The sequence below is a fragment of the Theropithecus gelada genome, chromosome 18, assembly GCF_003255815.1.
Source record: "Theropithecus gelada isolate Dixy chromosome 18, Tgel_1.0, whole genome shotgun sequence".
Taxonomy (NCBI): domain Eukaryota; kingdom Metazoa; phylum Chordata; class Mammalia; order Primates; family Cercopithecidae; genus Theropithecus; species Theropithecus gelada.
In genome coordinates this window covers 60,319,200-60,341,716 of record NC_037686.1, presented here as the reverse complement: position 1 = coordinate 60,341,716, position 22,517 = coordinate 60,319,200, and positions in this window count along the sequence as shown.

The window sequence follows — 22,517 nt, the reverse complement described above, 5'->3', positions numbered from 1 at the left end:
AGTATTGACCCCACTGAAAAGAGTCATCACACACATTTTGTTGCAGGTATATTAGGGTGCTTGATTATAGGGGACTACCTGAGACTTCACTAGGTTGTTCCAAAACTTGCAATATATACACTGGATTAATTTCGTAATGCGTGAAATATTTCCACTTTTGAAATACATCTGGACCCAAGGGTTTTGGACAATGGTTGTGAACATGTATCCATTTTTCACTTTAAAATTAGTAATGCTAATTTCATTTATATGACTCCGTTACTCTAAAATATGTCCCCCTGCCTCTCCTCTCTCTTCTTCATTCTCCCCTTTTTTTCCTCATCACCTCACCCACCTGTCTCTCTCTGAGAATTTAATTATGCACAGTAGGAAGTAATTATTGTTCAAATATTCCATTACAGAGCAAATTCATTTATAAAAATTTGACATGCAGTGCAAGCATAGATTGTAAGACAAGTGAAATAGCATATGGAATGTAGTAGGCAAAGAAGCTTAAAGTTATAAATAATTAGATAAAATAGGTATTTTTATATTTAATTATATATGTTGCCACCTGATACATTATTTGTACAGATATCAAGAAATCTTAATTGAATAAATTTAAGAAAATGTTTCTTTTTGGTGGGGAAGTACATATATAGTCATTTATTGTTGGCTGTGTAAGACTTTCTATGTATACTTATATATATGTATATATTTATATGTATATATGTGCCTTTGTTGGTTCCTTCACTAAAACTAAAAAGAGCACTATGATGAATTTATCTGGCTAAGCCTTTCAGTGTTAAGACAATAAGATCTATTTAATGACTATTCTAAGTTGAGTATTAGGTTGCCAAATAAGTTAGTCTTATATTAAATTGTTTTCTGAGTGATGGGTAACACAAGATGTAAAAATTTACTATTTAAAGCAAAGTTGAGAACAATGTTTCTTGCCTGAAGGAGTGTAAGGAAATTATTTTATTACAGTATTTCATTTTGTTAAAGTGGAAATATATGTGATAGCTTAATGAAATTAATTCACTCATTTTACAAATATGTAGGCAGCACCTGATATGGGTGAGACAAAATGAAAAGTGTTTGGGGTATATTAGTAATCAGATAAGAATTTATGTCTCAATTTTAGAGGAGGGAAATACACAATGGACCAAATAAGTACATTATTTTGTATATTACAAGACTAAGAGCAAGCCAAGAGTGTTCTAAAATAAGAGTATAACATTTGCCCCAAGCTTAAGTAAAAAATGCCAATCAACTCAGTGACAGCACCAATGAATAGATTAGTAGTGTATGTTGAAAATCCAGCCTGGGTGACAGAGTGAGACTCTTTCTCAAAAAAATTGTGAGAAGAAATAAATAAAAATAAAGAAGAGATAGTTTAGCATACATACATTAGTAATTGCTGATAAGCAATAATTGAGGAAAATATGCATACATTTCTCTCCGCTTCATTCAATATTGATGAATACAGAGACATTTATTTTAAGTTTAAATGATCTCTAACCCTAGCTGAGTACTACAGGACGTTACTTTATGAGTAGATTTTGTCCCAAAGAAAGTTCAAGTTAAGAATACCCTTAAAAGACATCATCAGTTTCTGTTACACCTAGTATATATCAAACTGGCCTTCAGGGAAAGTTTGCTTTAAATTCTTCTCTTTCATTAATTATTTTCATATTAGCTAATCGCACAGTCAAAATAATCCCTCCCATGAGGTGTAAAAACTTGGAAGTGGTAAGAGTAGTATTTTTTCAGCTAGAAGAGATCTTACAAATGACCAATCCACAGGCCCAGAGGGATGAGTGGCTTGGCAGATATCATTCCTTCTCGGCCTCATTCTAATAAATTATTGCTGCAAGAGAAATATGAACATGAAGAAGCACTTCTTTATCTGCCTTCTTATATTTCCCCTGTCCATCCCTTTCTATCTGTTTTGATTCTATCTCATTTCTTCTCTTCATCTACCCCACCTTGCTCTCATCTTTCGCCTCCTAAATGTTTACCTCTCTTCTCTTTACTCCTCAAAAGTTGAAGGTGTAAGGAGATTTGGAAAAAGGAAGACATCAGAGATAAGCTTATGTGAATATGCTAGTGCTGGATAAGGTAGTGGGCTACAGATGTTCATCACATTAATTTTAAAAAAGAAAGAAAGAACAAAAAGAAAAGAGAAAAGAGAAAGAGAATGAGACAGAGAGAGAGAGGGAAGAAGGAAGAAAGGAAAGGAGGTCGGTCATGCATAGATTTGCAATGACAGTGTATCACAGAATAAAGATTTACATTAATCTTATTCTGTACATCTAGGGATATTTTAGAAGAAATAAGAAAACTGAAGAAGGGGAGGAGGAAGAAGACACTAGTAGTCTGCTAAAATACAATAGTACTTTTATTTTAAGAAAAAAGGCAAAGGCAAGGTCTAGTGGCTCACACCTGTCATCCCAAAACTTTGGGAGACCAAGATGGGAAGATTGCTTGAGCCCAGAAGCTGGAGAACAGCCTGGATCAAATGGTGAGATCCCCATCCCTACATTTTATTTGTTTTATTTATTGTTTTGTTTTCGAGACAGAGTCTCACTCTGTCGCTAGGCTGGGGTGCAATGGTGCAATCTTGGCTCACTGCAAGCTCCACCTCCCGGGTTTATGCCATTCTCCTTCCTCAGCCTCCTGAGTAGCTGGGACTACAGGTATGTGCAACCACTCCTGGCTAATTTTTTATATTTTTAGTACAGACGAGGTTTCATCGGGTTAGCCAGGATGGTCTCGATCTCCTGACCTCGTGATCCACCCCTCTTGGCCTCCCAAACTGCTGGGATTACAGGCGTGAGCCACCGTGCCCGGACTACAAATTTTGTTTTTGTCTTGTTTTGTTTTGTTTGAATTAGCTGGTCATGGTGTCACTCCCAGCTACTTGGGATGCTAAGATGGGAGAATCGCTTGAGGCTCAGGAAGTCAAGGCTGCAGTGATCCATGTTCATGCCACTGCACTCCAGCCCTGGGTAACAAGGTGACACCCTGTCTTAAAAAAGAAAAAAAGAAGAAGAAAATGGAGAAAAGCTGCAAAGACATTGTAACTGATTTTGAGTGAACAATAAAAATTTTGAAGTTCAATAGGAAATTTAGCAGAATTAGAACTAAGAAAGCTGGAATGATTTAACTTGAAAGTTATTACTGTTTTCTCATGTTGGTATGCAAATCCAGTGGACAATTATAGGAAGTAGCTATAGGACTTCAGAAAGCAGTTGAATAAATTTGAAAAGCTTTCAAAATCTCTTTGTCAAATGAATCAAACGGCTTTAATCATTTTCCTTAACTGCAATATGGAACAAATTATTCTGTCACATGAAATGATTCTCGTATCTTTCCCAGTGTTAGATAACAACTCTGATTTAAGAATTCCATTTCTGCTTAATTGTGGCATAAACTCAGTAGACTGGACTTGCAAAAGTCTTGACTCTATTCTTTTTTTTTTACTAGAAATTTTAGTATTTACATTAACCACCAATAAATTTCACACATGATTATATTTATACCAGATTATCCAAATATTTCATCTTATTCATCAATCAAGTTCATTTTAAGCAATCAAGTTGTATCTTAATCCTTAGAAGATACAATTTGAAACAGTATTTCCAACTTTATTTTCCACCATTTATCATCAGCAATGTAATGCAGCCTCTTGTTGATTGCAGATTATATTTCTCATTGTTAAATAATTTCAAAATGCAAATATTTAATATGCCTCAAAGCTGATCAACTTCGAAGTTCTCTTTGCTGTCCTGTTAGGTCAATGAGAAGAACCAATACACATTAAGTTTATTAGTTATACACTGAGTTTAAGAAACTGAAAGTGGTTATGGTTACTCAAGAATTTGACTAAAGGTAGAAATGTGTACTTGTAATTTTATAAAGAAACTTCTATAGGTTAGTTTAGCTTTGTATATTTTTGTTTAAATACATATTTATTATTTTACTATGTTAATTTCAGAAGGCAATTAGTCAAGAAGTCCATAAAAGCGTTAAGAATCCAAGATATCTCTTAATAACATAAATACGTGGTGAAACATAGATAATCTGACTGTTTTGACCAAGGAGAGTAAAGGATAAATTATTGCATCTTCAACTTCCTACAATGAAAGATGAAAGCACACTGCTTGATAGACTTCTTTGAGTTTTGGAGTAAGCATGTTTCACCCTTAAGAGTGCCCCAACTTGTATACTAGGTGACATTAAAAGCTTTCAGCTTCCAGTGGAGCCCAAACCCAGATGTACTCTGTGGCAGGTCTGGACAGCTGCTGGGGCCATGTAGATGACTCCATGCTATTAAAACTATCAGTGATGAGAAGAGATAATATATGTAATTTATAGAAAAATCTAATCAGATAATCACAGTATCAACCAGGAGGGTTTTTTGACCTAGAACATGATATCTGCAGTAAAAAGTTATACACCTTTTGCAAAATAGTTCCTAGCATGCTATTGAGCCCTGGGAAAGACAGAGATCTTTGACTACAGGACATCAAGTGACCATATAATCAGAGCTGCCAATCACAAACTGGAATTTCTCAGATCCATTCAGTCATACAGTTGCAGGGCCTTGCAACAATTCTTTTTAAAATGAAAATGGGCATAAGCAGGACTTGAAAGCATAAACAAGGTTCACAACCAGGTAGACCAGACCCTATATCATCTACTACTAAGGAGCTTGTGCCCCTCCCTGAAAACAAACCTATAATTGCAATGGGGATCCCTTATGGCAGCAGCCAAAGGAGGGAAACATGGAGCTTTGTTCACAGATGGATCATCATAGAATGCAGGTGCAGTTTAGAAATGGATGACAGATGAACCCCAGCCTGCCTCAGGGGTGACCTTGAGAGACAGTGATAAGAAAAAAGTCCTGCCTGTGGGCAGAGCTTCAAGCAGTATTCCACCTGGTGTACAATGAAACATGGCCTGAGGTTAGAATGTGTGTCAAATCAAAACCTGCTAAAACCCTGACCAGCTGATTAGAAGCCTGGAGGGCTAAGGAGGTCTAGAGTAGAGCATATTAGCTTAGGCTGTCTAGAGTAGAGGCATATGTTTAGACATACGAGAGTAAACACAAAGCATAAAGATATTAATATTTCATGATAACCACCAAAAAACAACTGGTACAAAGGAGGCATAACATAACCACATAGAACAAAATGACTCAGCCAGATCATGTCAGCCAGTCTCTATCATTGGCCATTTCATTGCTTTCTCAATGAGCACAGGAATGAAATAGCACATATGGGGTCTGATATGGTTTGGCTGTGTCCCCACCCAAATCTCATCTTGAATTCCCACAGTTGTGGGAGGGACCCAGTGGGCAGTGATTTGAATTATGGGGGTGAATATTGACTTCACTGTTCTCGTGATAGTGAATAAGTCTCATGAGATCTGATGGCTTTATAAGGTGGAGTTTCCCTGCACAAGCTCTTTTTGTTTGTTTGTTTGTTTTTGCCTGCCGCCATTCACGTAAGATGAGACTTACTCCTCCTTGCCTTCTGCCATGATTGTGAGGTCTCCCTGGCCATGTGGAACTGTAAGTCCAATTAAGCCTCTTTCTTTTGTAAATTGCCCAGGCTCTGGTATGTCTATCAATAGCGTGAAAGTGGACTAATACAGGGTCCTAGGTGGAGGTTATACATAGGCTCCACAGCATGGGCTCTCACCTCTCAAGGCTGGTCCAGCCAGTGTTGCTGCCAAATGTCAAACCTGCCAGCAACAAAGAGCAGCTTTGCACTTCCAGTAAGGCATACTAAGCTTTGCACTTCCAGTAAGGCATACTGCCAGCAACAAAGAGCAGCTTTGCACTTCCAGTAAGGCATGTTAAGGAAAGTAACATCACATGTTAAAAGAAAGATGGCAGATTGGTCTCACTGGACCCCCTCTCCCCTGGCCTCCAGTGGTTCATGATGATAGAATGGGTACATATTCTGGGAAGGGACTTGACTTACCTTCCTGCAGGGTCTCAGTCTGTCTCACTCTCTGAGGGCCTACAGTGTCACTGATTCACATGCATGATATTCTACATCATACCACACAGACCAACAGGTGTCACATGCAAAGGAGGGGCACAGTGTGCCCATGGCTAAATCCACTGGTCATAGTGTACCCTGCATTAATCAGAAGTGGACTGGAACAGTCTTGTAAAGTGACAGCTGAAATGTCAGCTCAGAGGCAATACCTCATAAGAATGCCGCAGCATCTTCATACATAGAAACCCAAAATTCAAATTAAAATTGTTTTATGGTGTGCTTCTGAAAAGTAGAATACATAGGTCCAAGACCAAAGTGTGGAGGCAAGAATGGCTCTGCTTCTCCTTACTCCTAATGAGCCAGTTCAGGAATTTACACATCATATCTGGACTCTGTGTGTTTCAGAGTTCTGGTTCCTGAAAGGCAAATACTTCATGCAGAGCATACCCCCTTTTTTAATCTCCCCAAATAGTCTGAAAATATTTCTTATAGGATCATCTCCCCTAATTAACTGCAGGTACATAAAGGCAAACTCAATAGCTCATTTATAACTCTATATTTCTGTGTGTGTGTGTATATATACATATAAAATATCTTACGTATGCTTGAATGAATGATTATGAATTGTTACCATTTATGGGCACTTATGTGCTGAGTATTTTCTATATAATAATTCTTTAATATACACAGGAGCTCTGCACATTATTATCTCTATTTTACATATATCAAGGTGCATGAAGCTACTGACTAAAAACACATTGTTAATAAATAGCAGAGCCAAGATTAAAACCCATTTATCTGCTTCCAAAGATTTTGCCATATTTCTTTGTATAGTATCTAAATGAATGTATATGGATGCAAATAAATAACAGATAACCTAAACCGTGACCATAGGAACATGAAAGATACCAAGAAGTTTGAGGTAAGTGTATGGATTAGGAAAAGTTAGTGGCTAATAACCAGGATTGTGGGAGTGACTGCTCATTACATTCTCTCTTTTTTATCTCCCCAACCAATAGGTCTCCAACTTCATTTCTTTTTTTTTTTTTTTTTTTTGAGACGGAGTCTCGCTGTGTCGCCCAGGCTGGAGTGCAGTGGCCGGATCTCAGCTCACTGCAAGCTCCGCCTCCCGGGTTTTTACGCCATTCTCCTGCCTCAGCCTCCCGAGTAGCCGGGACTACAGGCGCCTGCCACCTCGCCCGGCTAGTTTTTCGTATTTTTTAGTAGAGACGGGGTTTCACCGTGTTAGCCAGGATGGTCTCGAACTCCTGACCTCGTGATCCGCCCGTCTCGGCCTCCCAAAGTGCTGGGATTACAGGCTTGAGCCACCGCGCCCGGCCTCCAACTTCATTTCTTTAAATAGATGGTAGGTGTATTAGTCCATGATCATGCTGCTAATAAAGACATACCTGGAACTGTGTAATTTATAAAGGAAAGAGGTTTAATTGACTCACGGTTCCACATGCCTGGGGAGGCTTCATAATCATGACAGAAGGCAAAGGAGGAGAAAAGTCACATCTTACATGGCAGCAGGCAAGACAGCATGTGTGGGGAAACTCCTCTTTATAAAACCATCAGGTCTTGTAATACTTATCCACTATCATAAGAATAGCACAGAAAAAAATTGCCCCCATGATTCAATTACCTCCTACCCGGTCTCTCCCATGTCATGTGGGGATTATTGCAATTCAAGATGAGATTTGAGTGGGGACACAGAGCCAAACCATATACATTGGTTAAATAAATCCACACAGTAAAGATAAAAGAGAGATGGCGAGAGCAAGAGAGAAGAGAGAGGGAAGAAGAAGAAAGTAATTGCTGGGGGTTGACTCAGGTTGTATTTTGCACATGCTGGTGCTGCAATCTCTCTCATCTTATAAGCTTCTTAGGAACTGGTTCAATCGTGTCGTGGTGCCATAAACCTAGGTGGCCCTTTGTAATTTTCTTGACGTATGGAGTATGCTAGAATTGATGTTCTGTGACTTCTAAAGCTAGATCATACACTCCCATGCACTTCTGCTTCGTTTGCTTGTGAGGCTTGCTTTTGGGACCCACCCACCATGCTCCTCCTCTGAGGATGCCCCGTCAGCCATGGGTGCCAATCCCACTGGCACAGCTGAAGTCCCACGTACTCTTCAGTTATGTGAGTGAACTATCTTGAAAGTGGGTCTTCTAGCCCCTAGGGCAGCCTTTGATAATGCTATGAGGAGCAGGGAAGAACCATTCCAACAAAGCTCTGTTCAAATTGCAGATGTATGAGCAAAATAAATGGCTGTTGTTTTAAGCCATTATGATTTGTGGTAACATGTTATGCAGCAATACTTAACTAAAACAGGAATCTTCAGAAAAATCACCAAATTGGTTCAATTCAGTTCATTCAATTTCAAGGGAATCCAGTTTTCAAAATGTCAGACAATTTTATCATGCATACGTACCTTTGAAAACAGTTTAAATAATAAATAATTTGTTTAATTCTAAATAATTTATTTAGAATAAGATGTAATACTAGAATTGTAATGCTTAAGCAAGAGGCAAACCAGAAGAAATTTTTTATAAGGAATCCATGACATAAATAGATTAATCAAAATTATTTCAACCTCTTGGTTGTTGTTTAATGAACATTTTTGATTACCTGTTCTTGTATGCTATACTCCAAACATATCTGGTTATGAGGAAATATCTCAGTTAATATTCTGGGATATGTTTTACTATTTCTAAGTTATGTGATAAAATTCTGTTTCTTTTTATTGTAGTTCTTCAGCTTTGATGACAATCCTCAAAATAACAAACTCTTTCCTTGATGAGTAATTTCTCTTAATACCTTTCTAATTCACTATGTCAATATAATTACAATCATTTTAAAATCCTAGCTATTCTATAAATATCATTAATATTGTAGTATATCACTCACACTCTGGTGTCTTGTTAAAACTATACATCCCTTAAACTCATTTTAAAATAATCTTTTGTGAGAAGAAAACTCAGAATCTAAAATGTTTTCACTTTTCATAACCATGATACCTATTTTTTGGTAGGTTTTTGTTTGACTTCTGTTAAGGAGGCTGATCAGAAACTGACATCATTACTAGTTCCAAGGATGAGGCATCATTGATCCAGAGTTAATTCCACCACTTTGATCACTTTGATACAAAGATTGATTCAGAGGTTGGCTTATGACTCTATTCACACACATATGACTCAAGGGGAGTTTTGCTGGAAGCTTCTGGGAAGAAATATCTTAGTGTATGAGCCACAGAAAAATAAACTCTGTTCATCTCTGGGAAGCTTAGTGTGCAGAAAACCTGAAATTGTTGTACGCATTTTACTGCTATGAAAGAGGCTAACTTCTGGATGAAGCCAGCACACAGAGGAAGGACCAGATGACAAAGTTAGAGAACAATGAAACTGGGCTAGGCCTGAAGCAAAGCCTTCCCTGTCTGACATGGACTTCCAGCCATGTGAGCCAATTAATATATGGTGTACAAGAGATTGAATTGTGAATCCAGTTACTTGCTCCTCAAAGACAGGATATAATTCAATAATAAATCCACATTTTATAGTGGAATTGTTCTTGGACCAAACCAAGGGTCAGGCTGCATATTTTTGTGGCCCAATAACAAGATGCAGATGAACTGGGAAAGAAGAGAGTTTTTCTGTAACCGGGTACAGGAAGAAGGCCGGGGAAATATCACCAGACCAACTCAAAATTACAAAGTTTTGCAGAGCTTATATAACTTCTAAACTATCTGTCTGAGTGTAAGTGTGCATTCATCTAAAGACAGAAGTGATTAACTTCTCATCTGTAACTAAGATCTGAGTCCTGAAGACCTTCCTCTGGAGCCTCAGCAAATTTACTTCATCTAAATGGGTCCAGGTACCAGACAGATTACCCTTCACTTGTCTCCTACTAAATCATGGAGTTTGGGGAGTTCCTTTAGTCCCCAGTAAAGCTTGTTTGTGGCAGTCTGGGGAGGTCCTTCGGGCCCCCAGTAAAACATGTTTAACTGTAAAGGGGTCCTGTTAAGAATGCCTTCATTATCTTGTCATGCTTCAAGGCCCAAGAAAGGACTAGGCAAAACTATTGGTGGGATTTTGTTGCATTCCAGCCTATGTATGAGGGCACTGGCTCTATCAGCTTTTAGTATTAAATTTAACTACTCAGTGCTGAAACAGTTGTCATGGAGGCCTGTCTGTTCAGCTCTTAGTGAGACTTGGCCCGCCACAGGATCACCTAAAGTAAGAAGAAGAAAAGAGGGGACCTGATACATTTATAGTATCATGGAGGAAAGGACTTATGAACGAGTATGAATTTTTTCATTTGTGTTTTTGAGTTGGAGTCTTGCTCTGTTGCCCAGGCTGGAGTGCAGTGGCACGATCTCAGCTCACTGCAACTTCTGCCTTCCAGTTGCAAGCGATTCTCCTGCCTCAGCCTCCCGAGTAGCTGGAATTACAGGCAGGCACCACCACACCCAGCTAATTTTTGTATTTTTAGTAGAGGTGGGTTTTCACCATGTTGGCCAGGCTGGTCTCAAACTCCTGACCTCAGGTGACCCACTGGCCTTGGCCTCCCAAAGTGCTGGGGTTACAGAAGTGAGCCACCATGCCTGGCCTAATTTTCAAAATACATAATTATCTTTAAAATAAGTGACTGATCATTCCACATTAATAACCTACTATGTGTCCCAGGCCTTAGTCACCTGTACCCGTATCTCAAGCATTGAAAAAGAAAAACCAAGATCTTTCTTTATTGCCTAGAACAATGTTAGAGACTAAGAGGTAGAAATTTGTTTTTCTAAAAATTGTTAGTATATTAGAGCTCACAGCAAGAGAGGTCTATGGTTGTGATCTGATTCTGAGTGCTTAGGCTGTGGAAAGCCAGCATCACATATCAGAGGTTGTATATACAGTACGTAGAGGTCTGCTTAGCCTTCAGAGCAAATGGCTGTGTACTGTAGCCTGTTTGATTGACACAGATTCTTCATAGAAGTCAACTATTTTCCTAAAATGGATTTTTGTTAAATAATATTATCCATGTGGGTTTCTTACTTACCCCATAAAATCTTGCCTGTGGCTTTGCATGATAGACTTTTATAGATTGGTTTTGTAAAAAACATAAATGAAGTAGGTCACAAGTAAGAGTCTAACACTTTTATGTAGAGTCAAAATGTCAGTGGACAAAGAAAATGGTTTCATTACTTTCTGTTACATTGGCTAGTTTAAATACTTAAATAGTAGATGCTGTTTAAAAGCATGTTAAAGTTTTCTCCTAGTATGTGGTTTACTGCCACAAACAAGCTTTACTGGGTACTAAAGGAACTCCCCAAACTCCATGATTTAGTAGCAGACAAGATAAAGGTAATCTGTCTGGTACTGGAACCCATTTATGTATAGAAAAGGGAATTATCATGAAAGAAAATTTAGTTATCCTTGTGGAAGAATTTCACAGGTGCTAGTTTAATGTGAATTTTTTTCTAGGCAGTGTTAAATTTTTAAAGTGGAAAATGATTGCTAATAAACTACGATAATTTCCTTTTATATGTTTTATTACAGGAAAGAGCTTTGGAGGAACACAGTGGTCACCATTTCAATGTTATCAATTATGCTTTTATGGCCATCAATGAATGTTAAAAGTTGAATTGTGACATTGACTATAGGGCTTCATGGATATATGAGCAGCTTAGATATGGGGGCTTAGAACCCTTTGACTCCATTGTGATTACCTATCAGTTAGAGGTTAAAGAAATGTTACAGAAATTGTATCTCTTTTTATTCTATGGAAAATACCTTTAAATATATTTGCTATAGTTTGCAAATTATTTTGTCCTTTAATAAAATTCAGTAATGTATTTTAAAATTTGGAGAGTATCTTTTATATTATAATGAGCCTCAGCTGATCTGCAATCTTATTTTGATCAGTCCCTTGATAAAGGTGCACCTGGCTTAAACAATCCTAGAGTTTATAAAGTCAAAAATAGTTTAATACATTCACTAAAGTATAAACTAATCTTCTGATGCAAATAATTGGTTTTTCTATTTATACTTTTGTTAAATTAGAATTTCAAATGACCTAAATGTAGAAAGAGAAACATGTTACTTCCTCCTTTGTTTTAGCATTTTGCTTGGACACAGACTCCAGGATAGTTTATGCCACATGTGGTGGTTTTAAAGCCATGGGACAGATTTCTTGGTAGTGTGACTATCACCACTAACTGTTAAGAGTGAAGGACCTTTTGGTTATGAATGGTTTCTACTATTGGGAATTGGAGAAAGAGTTACTCTTAACCAGAGGTGCCCATCAAATTATCAAAATCATCATTTAAAGATGTTTTCTTGAAATACTCAATGTCTTACCTGCTGCCTATGGGTATTGATATCGTCTATATTACATGAAGACAGGTAGAAGATAGAAGTCAGTAGAGTAGAGGATTAAAAATTCAAATATACGTTTCAGATATTTGCAATATTCTGATACTTCGTTTCTTCAATTGCTAACCACTGACCTAGATTTTAAAAATTCATGCCTGGTGCCTGTGACATAGCCTGGAAAGAAGAGACAAAAATGCTTGTTCTTGGAATAGTTAATGCATCTAAAATAAGTCAGGAGTATTTTTTTATCCATCTGTTTATCCCAATTTGTTTAATCCAAATTGTTTAATCCAATTTGTTTAATCCAAATCTAAACAAATTTGGTCCATTCAATATAAAATTACTTATCAATCAAAATTTGCTTATCAATATAAAATTACTTATCAATCAAAATTTGCTTATCAATATAAAATTACTTATCAATCAAAATTTGCTAGAACTTGTTAAAGAAGCAATGGTATTGATAGTTTTAAATGCTTTTGTATTATTGTGCTTGTAGCAATTTAATATATTTTTACCAATATTGGCTTATAATATTATTTTGTTTTCCTGAATTTAGATTCTTACAAATAGCTTTCCTGAAATCCAGACATAAATTGGCTGTGATTGATTTTCTTAAAGTGGCAGAAACTTTAGTAGCTCAACAAAAGTAAACAGAAAGGTATTAATCTAATTCTGACTAAAAAAAAAAAATTCTACACTCATTAGAATTTTCAATGGTGGGACCTAAAAACCCAAATATATGTGAGATACCAGAATCTATATTCAAATATCATCATATATCAAATATGTCACAGTATCTGAACACAATGCTTTAAACTTATAAAACTTCCATTCAGATATTTAAATACTTTTTTTAAATCACATGAGAACTTCAAATTTCTTGATATCTGTTTTTCTTATAGTCTAAAACTTCAACTACTCTCTTGGCAGAGCTTTCATTTCCTTTTCTGTCACTGCTACACATTCATGAAAATAATTTTATTCATAGACCAATATAAAGTTTTCCTTTTCTTTGTGGTATAAAAATGATTATGTAACCAGGTGGCTTGGTAACATTATAAATTCAAGGGTTGCAACTTCAATTGGGCCCTCAAATGACGTTTTAAAACACATCATTTTCTAGCATTTATAATGAGCTTTCTCAAGCTTTGTGACAGCAGCCAAGTAGTGTATTTGTCCTCACGAAAGTGCTAGGCAGTAAATGCTCTTTTATCTCACTTTTTAAAAGTTTTAATTGACAAATAAAAATTGCGTATATTTATCATGTTTATCATAATGTGTTGAAATACCCCATGGAATAGCTAAATCGAACTAATTAACATACACATTACCTCAAAGATATCTTTGCTTATTACCACAAATAAATCATCAGAAAAGAATTAATTAATTTCTCCTCAACAAATCTACAAAAGTAACTACAACTGTACACATCTGATTTTGCTACTACCCTGGTCTCTGTGTGAAGTACTTTCCAATGGTCAATCTTGTGGACTGTTTTATATTTCCACCAACCAATTACCCAATTTACATGAATAGGCATGCTCAGCTATGTACTTCTCTCTCTCTCCTCTCTCTCATTATTATTATTATTAGTAGTAGTAGTAGTAGTAGTAGTATTTTCTAGTGAGCCAGTGTTCCCATAGAAAACCCTCATTTAGGTTTCTGTGCTTAACCTTTATAAGAACAGAGCTCTATGGGGCTGTTTAGAGTTGAGGGTAAATGTTAGCATGTAATGTAAGCAAGCCCATTTGACTACACCCCTAAGCCATCTCCTCCAATGTACCTTTCTTCCAGGTAAAATGGACATTTAAATCTCTATTCTCTTATGCCACCATCTGTGTGTGTCTTTCAATTGCTTCAAAGCTTGGACAAAGAAAAGAGACTTTTTGTTGACATTCATAATATCCAAGAACCTCCTTGCTGACTGTCATTATGGTATAATGGAAATCTTATCATTCTGCTGATCGAAGGCTAATACTCCACTGCGGTCAGAATGCCATCTCTACTGCCCTAAAAATTCATTCAATTGATTTATCTCAGCACTTGTTTTTATCAAATTATATTTCTCCCAGGCTGTTTTTATCAATATTTAAACATGATTAACCTCACTTTTTTTAAAGGTTTTTAAATTTATGTTTTCATTAACAGATAAAAATTGTATATATTTACTGTGTACATGTTTTTGAAATATGTATACATTGTGTAATGACTAAATTGAGCTAAATAACATATGCATTATTACCTTGCATAGTTACTATTTTTGATAAGAACACTTAAAATAGTATAACTACTATTTTAGCAAATTTTGAGTATACATTGTTATTAACTATAGTGACCATGTTGGACAACAGATCTCTTGAGCTTATTCCTCCTATCTAGCTGAAATCTTATACCCTTTGATGGATATCTCCTCAACTCTCCCTTCTTTCAGCCCCTAGTAACCACCACTCTATTCTCTACTTCTATGAGTTCAACATTGTTAGATTCCACATCTAAGTGAGATCACGTGGTATTTGTCTTTCTGTGCCTGACTTATTTCACTGAACATAATGTCCTCCCGGCTCATTCATCCATGCTTTTGAAATGGAAGATAAAACTAAGACCATTTCTTCAACTAGTGTCTAATCTCTTCCCTATCTTTTCAAAGCCATTCTTTTGAAAAGCACTATTTATATTCATGATGTCTATTTTTTCATAGTTCTTTTGACACATCACTGCTCAGTCAGTTGAGTTGTTTCTTCATTAATTACTCCACTGAAATTGTTCTCCCTAAAATCATCAGTGTAGATAATTCTGAGAACTTTACCTGTTAGGTCTGCAATACACACCAAATGCTGAAAATGCATCGACCCTTAAATGACTCTCTTCTTATGACTTTGATGACATTGTTTTCTTCTGATTTTTCAGTTACACTTCTGGGTGCCCTTCTTGATTTATTTTTCCTTCAATGATAATAATTCCTGCTCTTCATCTTAGTTCTTCTCTCATCTTTCAGTCTCTTCTTTTTATATGATCCCCATTACTCCAGAGATTTCAGTTACTCACCATATAGTTGTGATGATAAGCCGACTTACTGAAAATTTTTTCTTGGCTGTTTCACAAAGACTTTCAATACAAAATGACCAAAAAAGAATGTCGTCATTTTATTATCTCCATGAATGCTACCGTATTTGAATGAATGTATAACTTATTATCCAAACTGTAAGACTTTTGAAGTTAATGGAGGGGTTAACTGTGTGGGATGCCCACATGTAACTTAGGACTCTTTTAAGAAAACTGGAAAAATGTGTCACACTATTTGTTCATGGACTTGCCATGGTTTCAGAAACCTAGGATTCATACTGGTACCAAAGGATAATAAAATCGTCACTGAATATCTGAAATGAGGAAACAGAAAGCACAATTTCTGCTTGCTCTAGAAATGAGAAGCTATGCTGATCAGGCAGAGTCTCTCTTGATAGAAGGGACTGATGACCTTATAAGGGTTTAGAGGAAGTATGGGGGTGAAGACTGGTGTATCTTCAAATGAGTAGAAGCGTTATTACTCATGTGAGACTCTTTAATGTTTGGTATTCTGAAATATGCTTATTGGAGTGAGTCCCTTCTTGCCTGGGTGGCTTTCAGAAGGAAAAGACTATTGCTCACTGGTTAGCTTGCAATAGAGATTATGTTTACTAAGGAGAGATTTTGTTTGTTTTGGTTTGGTTTCAACTGATAGATCAGTTTAATACCAGTTCTGTTGGCTTTGGAACAATATCAGTCTTTCCTAGAATGTGTGAAATTTCAAAAACTATTGCGCCCTCCTTTTGGTTCTCACTCAGCTGATGCTGCCGGAAGCCCATCAAGGCTCGTTCAGATCTTCATGTTGTGATTCATATTTTGTTTTTATTTGAACAACTTTTTTAAAATTTATTTTTTATTTTTTATGTATTATTATTATTATACTTTAAGTTCTAGGGTACATGTGCACAGACTGCAGATTTGTTACATACGTATACATATGCCATGTTGGTGTGCTGCACCCATTAACTCATCATTTACATTAGGTATGTCTCCTAATGCTATCCCTCCCCCCTCCCCGCATCCCACGACAGGCCCTGGTGTGTGATGTTCCCCTTCCTGTGTCCAAGTGTTCTCATTGTTCAATTCCCACCTATGAGTGAGAACATGCAGTGTTTGGTTTTTTGTCCTTGTGATAGTTTGCTCAGAATGATGGCTTCTAGCTTCATCCATGTCCCTACAAAGGACATGAACTCATCCTTTTTTATGGCTGCATAGTATTCCATGGTGTATATGTGCCACATTTTCTTAATCCAGTCTATCGCTGATGGGCATTTAGGTTGGTTCCAAGTCTTTGCTATTGTGAATAGTGCTGCTATAAGCATACATATGCTTGTGTCTTTACAGTAGCATGATTTAAAATCCTTTGGGTATATGCCCAGTAATGGGATGGCTGGGTCAAATGGTATTTCTAGTTCTAGATCCTTGAGGAATTGCCACACTGTCTTCCACAGTGGTTGAATTAGTTTCCAGTCCCACCAACAGTGTCAAAGTCTTCCTATTTCTCCACATCCTCTTCAGCACCTGTTGTTTCCTGACTTTTTAATGATCGCCATTCTAACGGGTGTGAGATGGTATTCATTGTGGTTTTGATCTGCATATCTCTGATGGCCAGTGATGATGCGCATTTTTTCATGTGTCTGTTGGCTGCATAAACATCTTCTTTTGAGAAGTCTCTGTTCATATCCTTTGCCCACTTTTTGATGGGGTTGTTTGATTTTTTTTCTTGTAAATTTGTTAAGTTCTTTGTAGATTCTGGATATTAGCCCTTTGTCAGATGGGTAGATTGTAAAAATTTTCTCCAATTCTGTACGTTGCCTGTTTACTCTGATGGTAGTTTCTTTTGCTGTGCAGAAGCTCTTTAGTTTAATTAGATCCCATGTGGTGATTCTTATTGAAGATGTGATTCTGTCTGCAGAAATATTATTTTCAGCTTAAGCATTAATCAGCAGCATTTTATGCTTCTTGTTTTTTCTATTTGCAAGATTTGTTGAATCATCATCTGGTAGAGTTTAGAGACAGGAAATTTAATCTTAGTATAACAGACAGAATAACTGTGAGACAAGTAAGTACAACTGAGAATATTATAAGAAGGAAGAACTGAAGCCCGTGATTCAAGATTTCCCACATCTGATCAAGAAAAAAAGCGACTTTAAAGTGAAGCCAAAGTGACTCCCTGGATCTATCATGACAAGCCAGGTTGCCTCTTCTTTTAGACAAAAATTGTTTACCTCACCTGAATTGACATTATATTGCATGTTATGTGTTACATAAAGTATTGTTGATGGTGAAGGCTACTGTTAGTTGGTCAAAAGAAAATTAAAGACTATGTAATTATTCGTTACTACTTGGCTTTAGGAAATTTAATGTTCGTTATTTAGAAGTCTATTATTTATTATTTCAATCAAAGTAAGAAATACACTTTGGAAAGCACTTAAAATTCCACAGTTACTGGGCTGGGCATGGTGGCTCACACTTGTAATCCCAGCACTTTGGGAGGCCGAGTTGGGTGGATCACCTGAGGTCAGGAGTTTGAGACCAGCCTGGCCAACAAGGTGAAACCCCGTCTCTACTAAAAATACCCCCCCACCCCCAAAATTAGCCAGGTGTGGTGGTGCTCCTGTAATCCCAGCTACTCGGGAGGCTGAGGCAGGAGAATGACTTGAACCCAGGAATCAGAGGTTGCAGTGAGCCAAGATTGTGCCACTGTACTCCAGCCTGGGTGAAAAAGTGAGACACCGTCTCAAAAAAAAAAAAAAAAAGAAGGAAAAAGAAGGAAGGAAGGAAGGAAAGAAGGAAGGAAGGAAGGAAGGAAGGAAGGAAGGAAGGAAGGAAGGAAGGAAGGAAGGAAGGAAGGAAGGTCGGAAGGAAAGAAGGAAAGAAGGAAAGAAAGAAACCAAAATTGGCACTGAAGAGCCACCTAATCTCCCATAGAGGTAATCCAGAAGCTGCAAAAGAGATGCAGTTAACTTTATTGGAGTCATCATGACAAATAATAATTGCTGATTCCAAAAATGAGTGCATTCCCTCTATGTAGAGCAAGGATATTTTTATTTATGTTTGTATTAACTCAAAAAATTGTTGTCTGGTTTGAAAGTTTGTGTCCCTTCAAAATTCAGACTGAAACTGAATCCCCAATGCATTAAAATCAAGAGAGGGGGACTTTCAGAGGTGGTTAGGTTTTAAGAGCTTCACCTTCAGGGATAAGAGTTCCCTCAGTAAAAGGGCTTGAGTGAGTCTATTTGTCCCTTCATCCCCATCTAGATGTGAGGACACAGTAAGAAGGCACCACCTTCTTACAGAGAGCAGAGAGTAAGATGTTACCAGACACAAAATCTGCTGAAGTCTTCATTTTGGACTTCTCATACTCTAGAATTATAAAGCAAATTAATTTCTGTTGTTTATAAATTATCCATTTGAATTTTATTAAAATAGCATGGACAGACTAAGACAAGCACCATTACTAGTAAGGATAGTAAAAAGTAACTCTACCTTGTTTTTCATACTGGCTGCCTAGCAATGGCTCAGGAAAGTTGAATTCGAATACTGATCCTCTATATTAAACCTTAAACCTAAGTTGTTACTATTAATAATGTGAAAAAGAGCAAAGTCAGAAGCATATGAAAGAAGACGATCTGTATTCTTACAGATTTTGCTCCAATTATTCAATCTATTATCTATTAGTCTTCCTGATAAGGATTCTGGAACTCTGGGTAATTCTTTGTTAATTTAATATTTCATATATAATGTAAGTATTCTAATTTCTAGATCAGTTATAATCTGATTATGTGTAGATAAATGAGATTTTATTACATTTAATCTGGCAGTTCTATTTGCAGAGTAGATTATACTTATTAAAATTTTACAGATTATATCACAAAGAAGAAAGGAATGATCTTTTGATAATAGTTCCTGAATGGAGGGTCTGTGTTAGAAGTTGAAAAGTGTTTAGGATTACTAGAAATGTTCATTACTTGAGTGGTTCCAGTAAACTAGAGAAAATAAAATAAGTTGCCCTTCAAGCTTCTACAACTAACCATGCATAAAAGTTTGTCTTTTACTATTTCTTGTATTTTCTGTTACAACCACGTTTTACTTTAAGACAAAATTGCTCTCCTTTCCCCTTTATTCTTATTATAATTTACCTACATTCTTAGTTATTTCAAAAAATCTTAACATTTTCTCTTAAGAATACACTGTTTTATGAGGTGGAATTAATTGTAGAGAGAGTGGCGCTGTTTATAAGAGTATGTTGTCACCTATGTCAATTTGTAGGCAATGCTGCTTTGGGATTTAAGAAAATGACAGGGAGTTTTTGCAGTACTATTTTTTTTAATGTGACATAATTGAAGAGTTTTTGGTAGTTACTATTGTTTCATATCAATATGGTAAACTGGAGCTTCCACAGATGTTTGTTTGCAGTAAGTTTACATGTGCCCTCCTCTGTCAGTTCTTAAATATTAGAGAACAGAGGAAATTTGGTTTTATATTTCTTTTGGAGGCTGATTCTTTTCTCCAGAGTCAAAAGTCATTTTACTTCTTTAGAAGGATCTCTAAAATTTGATTAGAAAAGTACAGATTCTATATTCCAACTTATATTTTTGACTGAATTTCTTATTTCACAACACTTGAAGCCATTTATGAAAAGAAAGTACATAATACCTCTAATCAAGCTGTTGAGTCTGTCTAAAGTTTGAACCTACCTAAATTCTGCTTCTCATCTTTGTTTAATTTACATTTTTTAGTCTTTGGCTGGCCTTAAAAGAGTCTCTAAAACTGCATTATGTATTAACATTTTTTGTCCACTTAAGGCAAAAGATAATTTTAAACAATTAGATTATGTAATCTTCCTATTCTATGATGCTGCTTTTTAACAATTTTTTTTCAATGGGTCTCATTAACTAGATGAGTTGCTACATTCCTACATATTTGTAGTCCAGGACAATAAATATCTAATAAAATAATTCTGCAGCACATTTATATATTTCTTCTTGTGGTTTAGAAAAATCTGTAATTACAGTCCTCAGTTTGACCTGATGCCCTGAGTTTGAGCAGCCATCTTACATCATGTTGTAAACCTGGGCAAGTAAGTCAAATGCTAAAGGCATCAGAGAAGAAAAATAGAAAATTCCTTGTAGATTCTGGATATTAGACCTTTTTCAGACAGATAGATTGCAAAAAGTTTCATCCACTCTGTAGGTTGTCTGTTCGCTCTGATGATAGTTTCTTTTGCCGTACAGAAGCTCTTTTGTTTAATTAGATCCCATTTGTCAATCTTTGCTTTTGTTGCAATTGCTTTTGGTGATTTCATAATGAAATCTTTGCCCTTGCCTATGTCCTGAATGGTATTGCCTAGATATTCTTCTAGAGTTTCTATAGTTTTGGGTTTACATTTAAGTCTTTAATACATCTTGAGTTACTTTTTGTATAAGGTGTAAGGAAGGGATCCAGTTTCAATTTTCTGCATATGGCTAGCCAGTTCTCCCAGCACCATTTATTAAATAGGAATTCCTTTCTCTATTGCTTGTTTTTGTCAGGTTTGTCAAAGATCAGATGGTTGTAGATGTGTGGTCTTATTTCTGAGTTCTCTGTTTGATTCCATTGGAAATTTACAAGAAAAACAAAAAAACAAAAAAACACAACCCCATTAAAAAGTGGGCAAAGGACATGAATAGACACTTCTCAAAAGAAGACATTCATGTGGCCAATAAACATATGAAAAATCGTCAACATCAACGATCATTAAGGAAATGCAAACCAAAACTACAATGAGGTATCACCTTACACCAGTCAGAATGGTAATTATTAAAAAGTCAAGAAACAATAGATGCTGGTGAGGTTGTGGAGAAATAGGAACACTTTCTTTTTTTTTTTGGAGATGGACTTTTACTGTGTCACCCAGTCTGGAGTGCAGAGGCACGATCTCGGCTTATTGCAACCTTCGCCTACTGGAGTCAAGTGATTCTCCTGCTTCAGCCTTCCCAGTAGCTGGGATTACAGGCACCTGCCACCATACCCAGATAATTTTTGTATTTTTAGTAGAGATGGGGTTTCACCATGTTGGCCAGGCTGGTCTTGAACTCCTGACCTCAGGTTATCTGCCCACCTTGGCTTCCCAAAGTGCTGAGATTACAGACATGAGCCACCACGCACACTTAGCCAAGAGGAACACTTTTACATTGTTGGTGGGAATGTAAATTAGTTCAACCATTGTGGAAGATGTTGTGGCAATTCTTCAAAGATCTAGAACCAGAAATACCATTTGACCCAGCAATGCCAAAGGAATATAAATCATTCTATTAAAAAGATACATGCACGTGTATGTTTATTGCAGCACTATTCACAAGAGCAAAGACATGGAATCAACCCAAATGCCTATCAATGATAGACTGGATAAAGAAAATGTGATACATATACACTGTGGAATACTACACAGCCATCAAAAGGAATGAGATCATGTCCTTTGCAGGGACATGTGTAGAGCTGGAAGCCATCATCCTCAGCAAACTAATGCAGGAACAGAAAACCAAACACTACATGTTCTCACTCGTAAGTGACAACTGAACAATGAGAACACATGGACACAGAGGGGAGCAACACACAGTGGGGCCTGTCAGGGGTTGGGGTGGGAGGAGGGAGAGCATTAGGAAAAATAGCTAATACATGCTGAGCTTAATATCTTGGTGATGTTTTGATACATGCAGCAAATCTGGCACACGTTTACCTACGTAACAAACCTGGACGTCCTGCACATGTACTCCTGAACTTAAAATAGAAATAATAATTTTAAAAAGAGAAAGAGAATTCCTTGATTAGTGACTTCACAGTTTTCCTGCAATATCAGCCTTTGGCCAGCTACCACTGAACTTCCTTTACTTGAAAATAAACCTGATTTCTGAAATCACTATATTTCAGTCCTTTTCACTAACAACTGAACTCGGATTCAAACTAATACAAAATTTTAAAGTAAATATAAGCAAACATAATGCAAAGTACAGTTGACCTTTGATCATCACAGGGTTGAGCTTTGCAGGTCCACTTCTACGCAGATCTTCTTCCACCTTTGCTAACCCTGAGACTGCAACACCAACC